The sequence below is a fragment of the Bubalus kerabau genome, chromosome 5, assembly GCF_029407905.1.
Source record: "Bubalus kerabau isolate K-KA32 ecotype Philippines breed swamp buffalo chromosome 5, PCC_UOA_SB_1v2, whole genome shotgun sequence".
Taxonomy (NCBI): domain Eukaryota; kingdom Metazoa; phylum Chordata; class Mammalia; order Artiodactyla; family Bovidae; genus Bubalus; species Bubalus kerabau.
In genome coordinates this window covers 50,935,334-50,951,625 of record NC_073628.1, presented here as the reverse complement: position 1 = coordinate 50,951,625, position 16,292 = coordinate 50,935,334, and the positions used below count along the sequence as shown (strand labels likewise).

General features: G+C 42.1%; 1 protein-coding gene across 10 annotated transcripts in view; it reads left to right on the top strand.

The window, feature by feature from the left end:
* The window catches only part of SMCO4 (single-pass membrane protein with coiled-coil domains 4), a 77,601-nt gene that overhangs the window by 33,803 nt on the left and 27,506 nt on the right, over nt 1-16,292 (top strand). For 7 of the 10 annotated variants that reach the window (XR_008714713.1, XR_008714714.1, XR_008714710.1 and 4 more), the window contains one exon: nt 6,971-7,048. The exons of 2 other annotated variants lie outside the window; for them this stretch is intronic. The gene's annotated coding sequence lies outside the window, so the exon portion shown is untranslated. Of the gene's footprint in view, nt 1-5,255; nt 5,321-6,970; nt 7,049-16,292 lie in introns of those variants that run through there. One more of the 10 variants, XM_055581643.1, reaches the window with a different exon arrangement.

The window sequence follows — 16,292 nt, the reverse complement described above, 5'->3', positions numbered from 1 at the left end:
CTTATATCAGCAAGTGTTATTAAGCATGAAAGGGCATCTGTGGTTAAGTTGATTTGGGAAGTTCAAAAAGTGTTTAATTGAAGGCCTTCCCGTATTCTTCATTGTATGATGTGCACTGTGAATTTTTAAGTGGGATGGGAGGCTACAGAATGTACTATTTCTCACCAGTTGAATAACACATGAAACTTTTCTTGGCATGTCTCACAGGATTAGGTTCGTTGGAATTTTCTTTAGGAAATAATTGTGTAAACTGCCTTTTTCAGTTTTTACAGATTAGTAAATTGATTACACATGTTTATTCATGCATTAATTTATACCTTTTATTTAGTACTTCTTAAGGCTAGACACTGGTAGATTTAGGCATTCAATGGCTAGCAAAAAGAAAAAATACTTTTGAGAAAATATTAATACACGACTGTGTGGAGTAGATGGTCAAGTGGGAGATTCAATTATCATCAACTGATCCCTGCAAATTACAAGTGTTATGTTGATGGTATGTGGAAGGTACAGTTATCTCTTGGTACCCCTGGGAGATTGGTCTCAGGACTCTTGCAGATACCAGAATCCCCAGATGCTCAACTTTCTTGCATAAAATGACTTAGTATTTGCATAAAACCTGTGTATGTCTTCCCATATACTTTAAATCTATAGATTATTTATAGCACCTTCCCGTATACTCTAAATCATCTGTAGATCCTGTGTAAATAGTCATACGTGTGCTTGGTTGCTCAGTCATGTCTGACTCTTTGCAACCCCATAGACTGTGGCTCACCAGGCTCCTCTGTCCATGGAGTTCTCCAGGCAAGAATACTGGAGTGGGTTGCTATGCCCTCCTCCAGGGAATCTTCCCAACCCAGGGATTGAACCCAGGTCTCTTGCACTGCAGGTGGATTCTTTACCATCTGAGCCATCAGGGAAGCCCAGATAGTCATAAATACAATGTAAATAGTTGCCAGTATGTGGCAAATTTGTTTTGCTTTTTGGGACATTTTTGAAATTTCTTTTTTCTAATATTTTCCATCTGCGGTTGGTTGAATCCTTGGATGTAGAACCTACAGAGACAGAGGGCGGATGGTCTGTAGTGCTAAAGCATTTGCTTTTTGTTTTTCTCCTTCTCAAACCTCCACCGGGCCTGTTCAGGCTTTCCTGTCTGCATTTTGCTCTGCTGGCGTTCTTGGGATCCAGAAGGCTGATGAAGAGGCTCCATAATTATGGGGCCTCACCTGGCCATGTCATCGGAGGGGATGGCATGTTGGAGACTGGGTCTTTAGAAATGTGAGCCAACTTCCTCTTAGAGCCTGGCATGTAGTAGCTTCGTGTATGTTGATTGGCTGAACAGTCAGTGAATAAGTGTGCTCAGAGACTAAAGGATGAATGCCACACTGTGATCCCATCAACCCCATGCCTGAGCTTGCTCCACCATAACAGGGTGGGCTGAATAAAGCCATGTACCTACTTTTCATGCCCCTCGGCTCTGACCTGACCTGTGTTGTAGGGAACCAGTGACTTTTCAACCTTCTCTGCCACGCAAAACAAAACATGAAGCACGCACTCCTTTCTGTGTTGATCCAGTTCTGACCATACATTGGGAGGAGATGTTAACATACTCTTGATATGAAAGTATTTAATCAAAGTATATGATGTTGATACAGTGAAATTGGCCTTTGGTCCTCTGACTTCCTGGACAGATGATAGCAGGAGGGTTTTGCAACAGAATGGGCTTGGAGTCCGGACTTCAGTAAGATTAAGCCCGTGTTTAGTGTGATGTGTCGCTCTGTGAAGTCACCCACAGAGAAGGCAAACATTCCATGTTTAGTAACCAGTCCTCTTGGTTCTTGGCATGTGGCCCATGCCAGTTTGGGCTGCTTGGGCTCTGGGAACGTGTGGACTTCTCCCAGTGCTCCCCCCTCCCCACCACCTCGTGTGGATGGATAGATAGGAAAACATGCACCCGCTCAGACTGTCGTCTTCTTTCCAAGCCTGAAACTTCTTCAGCCACGTCATGGTCCTGCCCGAGTCTGAAAACTGGTAGGCTTTAGAGAGGCCGAGGGTCGGCTAGAGTCTCTTAGGAGATGAAATGCACCCGGGTGGTTGGTTTCTTCAGGTGTTGCTCTGAGACCAAATTAGGAAAATCCTCAGGGAGTTTTCTTGATTTTTCATTTTTGTGATTGAGTTAGAGTTGCAGAAGTATCATGAGTTGCTAATTAAAAAAGTTTTTTTTTCATTTCTTTGTAAAAGAAATTCACATTAATTGTAGAAATTTGGAAAAATATCAAAAGGCATAATGCTGAAAATTACCCATAATTTCTAGTATTCAGAGATAATCACTACAAAACGTTTTGTTGTATTTGCATGCATTTTATATGCATAATTAAGATCATTGTGTATAAATTTTGATTTCCCCTTTCCCCATTTAGCATATTTTATCTTGCATTGAGAGCACTACAGCATGGGAACTTGTGTTAGTTTCCTCTGGCTGCAGATTTCCACAAACTGGATGGCTTAAGACCATGGAAATGGATTCCCTCAGTTCTGGGGGCCAGAAGTCTGAGCCGGGCCTGAGGAGGGTGCGCCCCCTGGAGGCTCTTCGAGGGAGGGCATCCCTCGACCCTCAGTTTCTGGTGTCTGCTGGCGTTCCCGGCGTGTGGCCCCCTCTCTCCAACGTCTGCCTCTGTTTTCATCTGCCTTTCCTGTGTGTGTGTGTGTGTGTGTGTGTGTGTGTGTGTGAGAAATCTCCCTCTGCCTCTCTTGTGAGAGCATTTGGGAGGGCATCTAGGGCCCACCTGATGATCAAGGATGTCTCTCCATCTTAAGATTCTTCACTGGCAGAGGTGCCGTTATCTACCCAAGGTAGCATTTACAGGTTCCAGAGTTAGAACCTGTTATCTTTGGGGACCATTATTCAGACTGTCAGAGGATTTAAGAGCATAGACTTTTGAGCCAGACTGGGTGGGCTCAAAACCCCGTGTAGTCTCTTACTAGCAGGGTGATCTTGAGCAAGTGTCTTAAGTATTGGTGCCTCCATTTACTGATCTGTAAAGCGGGAATAATAACATTAGCAACCTGAGGATTAAGAGGGTTAATATTTCTAAAGCACCTGGTAAGCTTAGGACAGTGTTGGACCCATGTAAAGATTAGCTGTTGCTGTTGTAGTTGGTATTTTTATTAGAAATTCTCTGTAAAATGTCCTTTTCATGGCTGCATAAAACTTTATTCACAAACTTATTGTAATTTGTCTAGTCATTTTCTTTCGTTGACTATTAACTTTATTTCCAGTTTGTTTTTAATCTCATGTAAAACATTGCCATGGATACCTTTGAGCATTAAGTTTTGTCCCCATTTCAGATTCATTTCCTAGGGTAGAATTCTGAAAATGGAATTATAGTATCAGAGGGTGTATATAGTTTTAAACCATTTAATAAGAATTTGCCAATTACTTCCAGAAAGATTTTGCCTTTCATACTCCTGGTTGAATGATGAGAGTAGTCACTTTGCTATGGCCATACCTGGATTGAGTGTTGTCATTTAAACATCCTCAGGTATTTTGACATGGTCTGCCCTTTAAGGCTGAAATGTGACATGGAAAAGGACTCAGAATTGTAGTTTCTTTGACAAGAAATGCTCCTGCAAGGCAAGCAATGAGAAATGAAACCCTTGCTTTGTCAGATTTCCAGGTGCCTCTTCCATCCTGTTAAGAAGCCTGGATCTGAGTGTTTTAAAAGTTATGGGGCAGGATGTTGCTGGGGAGCAAATGTTAGTAGTAGGACAGTGCTACTGCCACAAGGATTCTAATCAAACTGTTTTGTTTCTGTTCTCAAACTTGGACATTGAATATTCTGAGCATTGATGGGATGAGGGAGGCACCCTTGAACAACAGCAGCAGCAACAGATGATGAATTTAATCCCTTTACAGCTAAAGCCGTTTGAGGGCAGGAGTGGGTAGAGAGGAGCAGCCCCTGCACTGCCTGCTGGTGAGGGGCCTGCCCCCATGCCCCGGCCTCCTGTCAGCCTCCTTTCCTTTCCTGGCGCTTCCAGGCTGATCTCACTGGGCTCTTGGGCTGTAGCGGAGGAGCCAGAGTCCCAGCAGAGCAAAAGGCAGGGCAGTGGTTTTCTCTTCCAGTTGTGAACTGGTATGAGTGTACCGTGTGCACTATGTAACAACTGGTCGCACACGAATTCCACAGTATCTGAACCAGTTCATGGGGTTGCAGAGTTAGACATCACACACACACACACACACACACACACACACATCTTGGGTTATCTAGGTGTGTGACTGTGTGCTCAGTCATGTCTGATTCTTTGCAACCCAATGGACTGTAGCCCACCAGGGTTCTCTGTCAGTGGAATTTTCCAGGCAGGAGTACTGGAGTGGGTTTCTATTTCCTTTTCCAGAGGATCTTCCCGACCCAGGAATTGAACCTGTGTCTCTTGTGTCTCCTGCTTTGGCAGATGGGTTCTTTACCACTGCAACACCTGGGAATATTAGGTTATATCTAGGTGGGCCCTAAATGTGACCACAGGTGTCCTTAGAGAGGAAGAGAGTGATTTTACACACGTACACACATGAGAAGGCACTGAAATGAAAGAATGATGCAGCCATGAGCGGAGGAATGCCAGCAGTCACCAGCAGCTGAAAGAGGCAAGGAACGGACTCTCCCCTAGAGTCTGGAGGGGCTATGGCTATAACACCTTGATTTCAGGCTTCTGGCCCCTAGAACTGTGAGAGAATAAATTTCTGTTGTGCTATGCTGCTCAGTTTGTGGTAATTTTTTTTTTATGCATTTGCAGGAAACTCCTACAAAAGTCTGTGCTCTGTTCAGCAAGACAGTCCCCCAATCATGTGCTTGGCTGTGTAGCAGTGTCATGAGCACTAAAAACTTTTGAACTGCTCTTAATTTCTGTACTTGGCTTGTTGTGAACCAGCAGCAGAGAGGTCTGGTCTGAAGACCAACCTCTGAGGGCCATGAGTCCTGTCTCCCTCCCTGGTTTTGTGGATAAGGAAACAAGCCCAGAGAGGAGAAGGCGGGGCTGAGATTAGAGCAGGTGCCTCTGCTGCTTGGAACGGACAGATGGGGATGGACGCCGGCCCCCTGGGCGCCAGGTCTGGGGTGAGCAGACAGGATCACTGCCCTTCAGCCTGCTTTGCAGGCCACCTGGTGTCCCCGTCGCTGTTCTGTACCCGACAGAGTGAACGCTGGTGCTCCAGTGAACCCCTGGAGCTCCGGGCTGCCTAGAAGACCCAGAAGCCAGGAGATGCTAATGAAGGCCTTGCTGCAGCTAATGAGCCAACAGCAGCAGGCAAAGTACTCTGTCGAGGGTAAGCTCACGGCTACTGTCCACTTAGTTTCCAGCTGACTGCTTTTGTCTTTGTGCTTTGGGTCGTACTTTCCCTCCATAGCCCAGTTTTAACATTCTACATTTTCAGAGTGGTAATTATTCTCTCAGAGAATGGGATTAGCCTGTAGTCATCTTGACTCTTAAGCTGCTTGAATAAAGTCCATTCAACTTAACTTGGGCCTTCCCAAGTAGTACTGCGGTGAAGAATGTGCCTGCCAGCGCAGGAGATGCCGGTTTGATCCTTGGGTCAGGAAGACCCCCTGGAGTAAGAACTGGCAACTCACTCCAGTATTCTTGCCTGGGAAATCCCATGGATAGAGGAGCCTGGTGGGTTACAGTTCATGGGGTTGCAAAGAGTTAGACATGACTGAGTGACTGAGCATGCATGCAATTTATCTTGGCATTCAGACCCCATGAAAAACCATCTACGTTCTAGCCCTGCCTCCCAGCCCTCACTTTCATAGCCCTTATCTTTAAACTTCATGAAAATCTTACTCCCTAATAGAGGGATTAGAAGGGTTTAGAGTCTTGAAGCCCTACAGTAGGTGATTTCATGGTTGATCTACTGAGGAACCAATGGAAAATTAGGTCAAGGGGATAGTGGGCATAAATGTTTCAAGATCTTAGCGAAACAAATGTTCGTGTTTACTAAAATAGACTCCAAAGATAGCACAAATAGCTAGTATCAGCCACTAGTATGTGAACTGAGTCATCTGGTCTACCATCTGGCTCAGCTGAACCACAGATGCCTGTAGCCACATGAGTAAACCAGGCAAGACCAGAAGAAAAACCACCCCACTGAGCCCAGCACTAATTGCTGACCCACCAACCATGAGTGAAGAAAATGTTTATTAAGACCAAAAAAAGGACAGCATAGTAAATCAAGACATATCTTTAAGTTATTTCACTTCTCATTGTAGTATTGATAGGCATTGTATGGTTACTCAATTATTCCTCACGTGCTGTAGACACTTTCAGAGTTTCTCATGTTTATATTTTCACTGAAATTCTTTTTTATTTTGTTATGGGTAATACCCATATTAGGACCACTCTCTCCCCAGTTTCTGGGTCTCCGTCTTAGTATTGAATACTGCTGAGATTTTATGACTTATTTGCTGGTTCTCCTCTCTGGGTTTCCCACCTCTCTCTCTTCCTCTCCTCTCAGATATTATGGGACGGTAGTTGAGAGGCCCAGGTCACTGTCTCTCTTTTATTTTTCCTTCGTTCCAGAAGTCTTTATTTCATCACCCTCTACTTGTGTTTTTTCTTTTCCTTTTTTTTTTTTTTTTTTTAGTCCTAACCCTGGATCTTGTCGTTTTAAATAAGTAACTTTTGGTTGCAAGGAAAAGAAATGCTCTCTTTCCAGCTTAAGTCAGCAGAGGGTCTGTTGCAGGAACCTCAGGAGTGCAGGGAACAGCCTGACCAGCGTGCTGGGGGCTGGAGAGGCAGGCTCCTCCGTCCTGCCTGGTGTGAGAGAGGGAGGCGCGGGGCCGCATGAGTGCTGGTGCGGAGCAGCTGGGGGAGCCACGCAACCGCCGGCTCAGCAGCGACTTGGTGGAGGCGTCACAGGAGGTCTGCAGAAAGCAAACCAACCAAGCCTATTATACTTCTCCTTCTGATTTCTCAACAGGAATAATCCAAATCACCCTTCCTGGAAGTCAGTTTGCTGAAACTACTGAAGCAGCAGTTCTTGGAAGTTGAAGAAAAGGTAAATAGAAGCAAATTCATGTCTGCTAAAGTCCTCTTAAGAGGGAAACCCAGGTTTTGAGGGTCCCTGTTGTTTCTCAGACATACCCAGCCCTGTGTGTAACATTTTACCTTCCTCTGCCTGGCCACGCCCTGGTTTACCTTCACCAATGGCGGCCACCTTGGAAACGAGGGCTTTCCCCTCTGGCTGGTGTGGTTTCTCCTGCCTTTGAACTCCCCCTGTACTGCGTTCTTCTTACTGACCTGTATCCCGGGGGGCACTCTCTGCCCCTCCTCTCTGTTCTCCCACAGCCGTGTGGGATGTGGGGGCTGCTTTCTGTGACCCTCACCCCACTGTAGCACTTCCATACTGGATTATAGTTACCTGTTTGCGTGTTTCCCCCAGTCGCTTCCTTAAGATGTATCTGAACTGTGCCTCAGACATAGAAGATGCCTCCATAAACGATTATTGAATGAGCAGTGGTCACCTCATGTGTGGATTCACTACGTACCTCCACCGTTCCACCTATATAGGGCCTGTACTATAAATCGATTTTATTCTTTGAGCATTCATCAGAGATTTTTAATCTCTAGTTTCTTTTTGTGTTTTGGCTGTTGGGGAAATGAAGCAAAGCTTTCATATCTAGTTTTTATTTTTCATGGGCAGTTTGGTTCCACGTTAAGAGCTGTGATCCAGAAGCTTGAGGGGAAGGGAGGTGATGGGCAGGTCAGGGAACCAGTGACCTTGGAAACGTGGCTCCCCACCCCACTCTGCCTTGCTGTGGGTGGTGTTGAAAGGGATTGCACGAGGTGGGGTTTGGTCATGCTGTGTCTGTGGCCCTCTTGTCTGCTGGATGGCAGACCCCTCCTCCACCCACCCACCCATCCATCTATTCATCCATATGATCCTCCAGACTGCCTCAATCAACAGAGTTGCATCTGAGCCCACCTACCTGCTCCTAACCTTTTTTTTTTTTTTTTTTGCTTTAAATTATTGTCAGTAGATTCCTTTTTTTACCTGCTTTTACTGAATCTGCTGAATATCCCAAAGATGTTCCTTACTTACTTTATCTGTTTTGTTGGTCACAATCCTCTTAAGAGGACTCATTCCAGCCTTTCCTACCTGACAGTAACCAGCAGTTGTCTGCTACATTTGATGAGTTCTTCCCCTTTCAGAAAGTGCTTCTGTGCACACCACCAGAGTTCCTTCTCCCACCAATCCTAGGAAATAGGCAGGGGCAAATGGTAACTTCGCATTCCTGGAAACTCAGAGGACTGGATATTCCATGTGAGGGCCATTGCCAGTGTGAACAGCGTCTGGTTTTTCTCTCCCTGGCACCATCTTGCTAGTTCTCCTTGGAAGCCGCTTCTGTCACAAAGCCAGGGGGCCCTTTTCACCCATGTCAGTGTCCTCTCGGGAGGGAGCCTTGACCTGTTGACCAGAGATGCTGTCTGATGCTGGTGTTTCCTCTACCCCCAGCCCGGTCTGATCCTGGTGTTAACTCTATCCCCAGCCAGGCCACTTTCTTAAAAAAAGTAGATCTCTTCTTCCTGAGAGCTTCCAGTCAGTCTAATGAGTTTTATTTTTTGTTCAGGCTTATTTAAACGCAGGAAATTGAGTTAGTTTACATGAATACTGTGCTGTCTTACTCTGGGAGCACAGGAAGACGCTAACAGGATTGGGGCAGCGTAATCTGGCTGTCTCTAATGATCTTCCTGCCTCCCCTCTAAATAACTGCAAATGTGGCCATGCATCAAGGAGGCAGAGCACAGTGCTTTATTGCCATGTGTGATTATTTAGTTAAATGTGTTTTTCTTTCTTTTTTTTTTTTTTAAAATGGCTCAACTTTTAATTGGAAAACAGAATGTCGAATGGCATTTTGATTTGTCCTTTGGTGGCAAAACTGGAAAAATAGATCCATCCTGATAGGAAACCAGGTGCTGGTCCTGAAGAAGGCATATTAACTCCAGAGTAGGATGTGTCTCAGAGTCACTGTTTCCCTAAAACAGGCCAAATACAGAGTCATTGTTTCCCTAAAACAGGCCATCTACTCTGGGCTTTTTCTTGTGAGACCTTCTTCTGCAGCTGTACCACCTTCGATTGATGTTTCCCTGGGCAGGTTCTATTTGGAATCCCCCAAACAGGGCAGTATCCCCAGTGATGTAACTGTCAGGACACAGGGTGAGCGAGATGCTGAGACCCTTCTGCCTGGACGCCTTGAAAATGTCAGTGTCAGGAAATCAGCACACCTGTTACGAAGACTAATTGAAAAAAATACCAGGCTGTATACTTCACTTCGGGCTTCCCTGGAGGCTCAGATGGTAAAGAATTTGCCTGCAATGTGGGAGACCTGGGTTTGATCCCTGTGTCAGGAAAATCCCCTGAAAGAGGGCATGGCAACCCACTCCGGTATTCTTGCTTGGAGAATCCCACGGACAGAGGAGCCTGGTGGGCTACAGTCCATGGGGTCACAAAGAGTTGGACAGGACTGAAGTGACTTAGCGCGCGCGCACACACACACACACACACACACATGCTCTACTTCACATTGTGCTGTGATGCAAAGCCCATTTTATCGTTAACAGGACTGTTTTCTTAGCCACAAAGCTGGCGTCTGCTTTACTGAAGGTCATCTTAGAAGCAGCTTGTATGTGTCCTGGCTGAGTTTGGCCACATGAGCTCCCTGTGAGGTGCACCCCACCTTGAGCTGGCACAGAGGGATACATGTGTCTTTTTCAATTTTGGTTTCCTCAGGGTATATGCCTAGGAATGGTATTGCTGGGTCATATGGTGGTTTTACTCTTAGATTTTTAAGGAATTTCCATACTGTCTTCCATAGTGGCTATATTAATTTACATTCCCACCAACAGTGCAAGAGCATTCCCTTTCCTCCACACCCTCTCCAGCATTTATTGTTTGTAGACTTTTTGAGGAGAAGGCACTGGCGACCCACTCCAGTACTCTTGCCTGGAAAATCCCATGGACGGAGGAGCCTGGTGGGCTGCAGTCCATGGGGTCGCTAAGGGTCGGGCACGACTGAGAGACTTCACTTTCACTTTTCACTTTCATGCATTGGAGAAGGAAATGGCAACCCACTCCAGTGTTCTTGCCTGGAGAATCCCAGGGACAGAGGAACCTGGTGGGCTGCCGTCTATGGGGTTGCACAGAGTTGGACACAATTGATGCAACTTAGCAGCAGCAGCAGCAGCAGACTTTTTGATGATGGCCATTCTGACCGGTGTGAGGTGATCAGTTCAGTTCAGTCACTTAGTCATGTCTGACTCTTTGCAACCCCATGGACTGCAGCACGCCAGGCCTCCGTGTCCATCACCAACCCCTGGAGTTTACTCAAACTCTTGTCCATTGTGTTGGTGATGCCATCCAACCATCTTATCCTCATTTGTCCCCTTCTGCCTTCAATCTTTCCCAGCATCAGGGTCTTTTCAAATGAGTTAGTTCTATGCATCAGGTGGCCAAAGTTTTGGAGTTTCAGCTTCAACATCAGTCCTTCCAGTGAATAGGCAGGTCTGATTTCCTTTACGATTGACTGGTTTGATTGCCTTGCAGTCCAAGGGACTCTCAAGAGTCTTCTTCAACACCACAGTTCAAAAGCATCAATTCTTCGGTGCTCAGCTTTCTTTATAGTCCAGCTCTCATATCCATACATGACCACTGGAAAAATCATAGCTTTGACTAGATGTATGTTTGCTGTGTGGTGTGAGGTGATATCTCATTGTAGTTTGGATTTGCATTTCTCTAATAATGAGTGATATTGAGCATCTTTTCATGTATCTGTTAGCCATCTGTATGTCATCTTTGCAGAAATGTCTGTTTAGGTCTTTTACCCATTTTTTGATTGATTGTTTTTTTGGTACGGAGGTGTATGAACTGCTTGCATATTTTGGAGATTAATCCTTTGTCAGTTGTTTCATTTGCTATTATTTTCTCCCATTCTGAAAGTTGTCTTTTCACCTTGCCTATAGTGTCCTTTGCTGTGCAAAAGCTTTTAAGTTTAATCAGGTCCCACTTGTTTACTTTTATTTTTATTTCTGCTACTCTAGGACATGGGTCTTAGAGGATCTGGCTTTGATTTATGTCATTGAGTGCCCTGCCTATGTTTTCCTCTAAGAGTTTTAGTTTCTGGTCTTACATTTAGATCTTTAATCCATTTTGAGTTTATCTTTGTGTATGGTGTTAGGAAGTGATCTAATTTCATTCTTTTACATGTAGCTGTCCAGTTTTCCCAGCACCATTTATTGAAGAGGCTGTCTTTGCCCCATGTATATTCTTGCCTCCTTTATCAAACATAAGGTACCCATAGGTGCATGGGTTTATTTCTGGGCTTCCTATCTTGTTCGTTGGTCTGCGTTTCTCTTTTTGTGCCAGTACTATACTGTCTTGATGACTGTAGCTTTGTAGTGTAATCTGAAGTCAGGAAGGTTGATTTCTCCAGCTCCATTCTTCTTTCTCAAGATGGCTTTGGCTATTTGGGGTCTTTTGTGTTTCCATATGAATTGTGAAATTTTTTGTTCTAGTTCTGTGAAAAATGCCCTTGGTAATTTCATAGGGATCGCATTGAATCTGTAGATTGCATTTGGTAGTATAATCATTTTCACAATATTGTTTCTTCCTACCCAGGAACATGGAATATCTCTCCATTTGTTTATGTCGTCTTTGATTTCTTTCATTAGTGTCTTATAATTTTCTGGGTACAGTTCTTTTGTCTCCTTAGCTAAGTTTATTCCTAGATATTTAATTTTTTTTGTTGCAATGGTGAATGGGATTGATTCCTTAATTTCTCTTTCTGATTTTTCATTGTTATATACAGAAATGGAAGTGATTTCTGTGTATTGATTTTGTATCCTGCAACTTTACTAAATTCATTGATTAGTTCTAGTAATTTTTTGATAGTATCTTTAGGGTTTTCTGTGTACAGTATATGTCATCTGCAAACAGTGAGAGCTTTACTTCTTTTCTGATCTGGATTCCTTTTATTTCTTTTTCTTCTCTGATTGCTGTAGCTAGGACTTCCAGAACTATGTTGAATAACAGTGGTGAAAGTGGACACCCTTGTCTTGTTCCTGATCTTAGGGGGAATGCTTTCAGTTTTTCACCATTGAGAATAATGTTTGCTGTAGGCTTATTATATGTGACCTTTACTATGTTGAGGTAGGTTCCTTCTGTGCCCATATTTTGAAGAGTTTTAATCATAAATGGGTGCTGAATTTTGTCAAAGGCTTTTTCTGCATCTATTGAGATAATCATATGGTTTTTATCTTTCAATTTGTTAATATGGTGTATCACATTGATTGCTTTCCATATATTGAAGAATCCTTGCATCCCTGGAATAAACCCAACTTGATCATGGTGTATCAGCTTTTTGATGTGTTGCTGAATTCTGTTTGCTGAGGATTTTGTTGAGGATTTTTGCATCTATGTTTATCAGTGATATTGGCCTGTAGTTTTCTTTTTTTGTGTTGTCTCTGTCTCATTTTGGTGTCAGGCTGATGGTGGCCTTGTAGAATGAGTTTGGAAGTGTTCTTCCTCTGCAATTTTTTGAAAGAGTTTTAGAAGGATAGGCATTAGCTCTTCTCTAAATGTTTGATAGAATTCTCCTGTGAAGCCATTTGGTCGTGGGCTTTTGTTTTCTGGGAGATTTTTGATCACAGCTTCAATTTCAGTGCTTGTAATTGGGTTGTTCATGATTTCTATTTCTTCCTGGTTCAGTCTTAGAAGATTGAACTTTTCTAAGAATCTATCCTTTTCTTCCAGATTATCCATTTATTGCCATATAGTTATTCATAATAGTCTATTATAATCCTTTTTATTTTGGCATTGTCTGTTGTAACCTCTCCTTTTCATTTCTAATTTTGTTGAATTGATTCTTCTTTTTTTCTTGATGAGTCTGGCTAAAGGCTTGTCAATTTTGTTTATTTATTAATCTTTAGTATTGTTTCTTTCATTTCTTTTTCATTAATTTCTGCTTGGATCTTTATGATTTCTTTCCTTCTACTAATTTTTGTTGTTGTTGTTGTTCTTTTTCCAGTTGTTTTAGGTGTAAAGTTAGGTTGTCTATTCGATGTTTTTCTTGTTTCTTGAGGTAGGATTGTTTTGCTATAAACTTCCCTCTTTGAACTGCTTTTGCTGCATCCCATAGTTTTTGAGTTGTCATGTTTTCATTGTCATTTGTTTCTAGAAATTTTTTGATTTCCCTTTTGATTTCTTCAGTAACCTGTTAGTTATTTAGGAACGTGTTGTTTAATCTCCATGTGTTTCTGTATCTTACAGTTTTTTTCTTGTAGTTTACGTCTAGTCTCATAGCATTGTGGTCGGAGAAGATGCCTGATACAATTTCAGTTTTCTTCAATTCACTGAGGTTTGATTTGTGATCCAAGATGTGGTCTATCCTGAAGAATGTTCCATGTGCACTTGAGAAGAAGGTGTATTCTGCATTTTGATGGAATGTCCTAAAGATATCAGTGAGATCCACCTCATCTAATGTATCATTTAAGACTTGTGTTTCCTTATTAATTTTCTGTTTTGATGATCTATTCATTGGTGTGAGCGGTGTCTCACGGTGTCTCCTACTAAAGCCTCCTGCTTTTTTTGTGTTACTGTCAGTTTCTCCTTTTATGTCTGTTAGTGTTTGTCTTATGTATTGAGGTGCTCCTTTGTTGGGTGCATAGATATTTACAATTGTTATGTCTTCCTTTTGGATTTATCCCTTGATCATTATGAGTGTCCTTCCTTATCTCTTGTAATCTTCTTTATTTTGAGGTCTATTTTGTCTGATATGAGGATTGCTACTCCAGCTTTCTTTTGCTTCCTATTTGCATGGAATATATTTTTCCATCCTCTCACTTACAGTCTATATGTGTCTTGAGGTCTGAAGTGTGTTTCTTGTAGACAGCATATATATGGGTCTTGTTTTTGTATCCCTTCAGCTAGTTTGTGTCTTTTGGTTGGAGTATTTAATCCATTTACATTTAAAGTAATTATATATATATAATTAATTTATATATTAATTATTATTAACTTATTAATTTCTAATGAGATCCTTGCCAGGTACAGTAATCTTGGTTGTAGACTTTTCCCTTTCAGTACTTTAAATATTTCCTGCCATTCCCTCCTGGCCTGCACAGTTTCTGCTGAAAGATCAGCTGTTAAGCATATAGGGTGTCCCTTGTATGTTACTTGTTGCTTCTCCCTTGCTGCTTTTAATATTCTTTCTTTGTGTTTAGTCTGTTAGTTTGATTAATGTGTGTCTTGATAATGTTTCTCCTTGGGCTTATCCTGTATGGGACTCTGTGCCTCTTGGACTTGATTAACTATTTCCTTTTCCATGTTGGGGAAATTTTCAACTATAATCTCTTCAAAAATTTTCTCATACCCTTTCTTTTTCTCTTCTTCTGGGACCCCTATAACATGAATGTTGGTTCGTTTGATACTGTTTCAGCAGTCTGAGAGACTGTCCTCAGTTCTTTTCATTTTTTTTACTTTATTCTGCTCTTCAGAAGTTATTTCCACCATTTTATCTTCTGGCTCACTGATTCGTTCTTCTGCTTCAGATATTCTGCTATTGAGTCCTTCTAGAGTATTTTTAATTTCAGTAATTGTGTTGTTTGTCTCTGTATGTTTATTCTTTAATTCTTTTATGTCTTTGTTAATTGATTGTTGTACTTTCTCCATTTTGTTTTCCAGGTTTTTGATCATCTTTATTATCATTATTCTGAATTCTTTTTCAGGTAGTTTGCCTATTTCCTCTTCATTTATTTGGACGGCTGTGTCTCTAGTTTGTTCCTTCATTTGTATAGTACTTCTTTGCCTTTTTATTCTTTTTTTTTTTTTTTTTTTAACTTACTGTGTTTGAGGTCTCCTTTTCCCAGGATTCAGGGTTGAATTCTTTCTTCCTTTTGGTTTCTGCCCTCCTAAGGTTGGTCCAGTGATTTGTGTAAGCTTTGTATGAGGTGAGATTTGTGCTGAGTTTTTTTGTTTGTTTGTTTTTCCTCTGATGGGCAAGGTTGAGTGAGGTGGTAACTTTTCTGCTGATGATTGGGTTTGTATTTTTGTTTTGTTTGTTCTTTAGATGAGGCGTCCTGCACAGGGTGCTACTGGTGGCTGGGTGATGCCAGGTCTTGATTCAAGTGGTTTCCTTTGTGTGAGTTCTCAGTATTTGATACCACCTAGGGTTACTCTCTGGTAATCTAGGATCTTGGAGTCAGTGCTCCCACTCAAAGGCTCAGGGCTTGATCTTTGGTCAGGAACAAAGATTCTACAAGCGGTTTGTTATGGCATTAAGTGAGATTAAAACAAATACCCTAAAACAAGAAACCAAAGATGAACCCCAGGCAAATGGCAGTTACAAAATCAGGGAACCATAATTAAAATAATGGAATATACACATATACATAGACACCCATCAACAAATCAAAACAGTCTATCAAAAATAAAGTACAATAGATTGACCTGGTGAACAAAGAAAATAAAAAATTATATTTATAAGTTAAGAACAAAACTAACTAAAACACAAACTGGAAAACAAAACTGAAGCAAGGTGCCATGTGGGAAATAAAGTGATAAAAACAAAACTAACAAATTTGTTGAGAGGAATGGAAAGAAAGAAAAGAAAAAAATAATAGATATGCAAAGTTAAACAGAGGTAGATAAATAAGATTTATATACATTAAAGATTAACTCCAAGGGATAAAGAACATTAGGAAAAGCAAACAAAGGAATAAATATAGAAAAAATAAAATAGGTTTAAAAAATTTTAAAAAGTGGGGAAAAAGGAAGAATATTGAAAAAAAACAAAAGGATAACTCCACAGAACTGCAAAAGCCCAATGTAAAGGCAGAGGTTTATATCAACAATAAAAAATATGACTTAGAAAATAAAAGAGCTCAAAAGCTTAATTAGATTTCATAGTGCCAATAAAATTGACAACTACAGCAGAGGAGGGGAAAAAAAAGAAAAAAAAAATCCAAAAGAATCTATGCTACTGCTAAGTCGCTTCAGTCGTGTCCACCTCTGTGCGACCCCATAGACGGCAGCCCACCAGGCTCCCCCGTCCCTGGGATTCTCCAGGCAAGAACACTGGAGCGGGTTGCCATTTCCTTCTCCAATGCATGAAAGTGAAAAGTGAAAGAAGTCGCTCAGTCGTGTCCGACTCTTAGAGACCCCATGGACTGCAGCCTACCAGGCTCCTCCATCCATGGGATTTTCCAGGCAAGAGTACTGGAGTGGGGTGCCATTGCTTTCTCCGAAA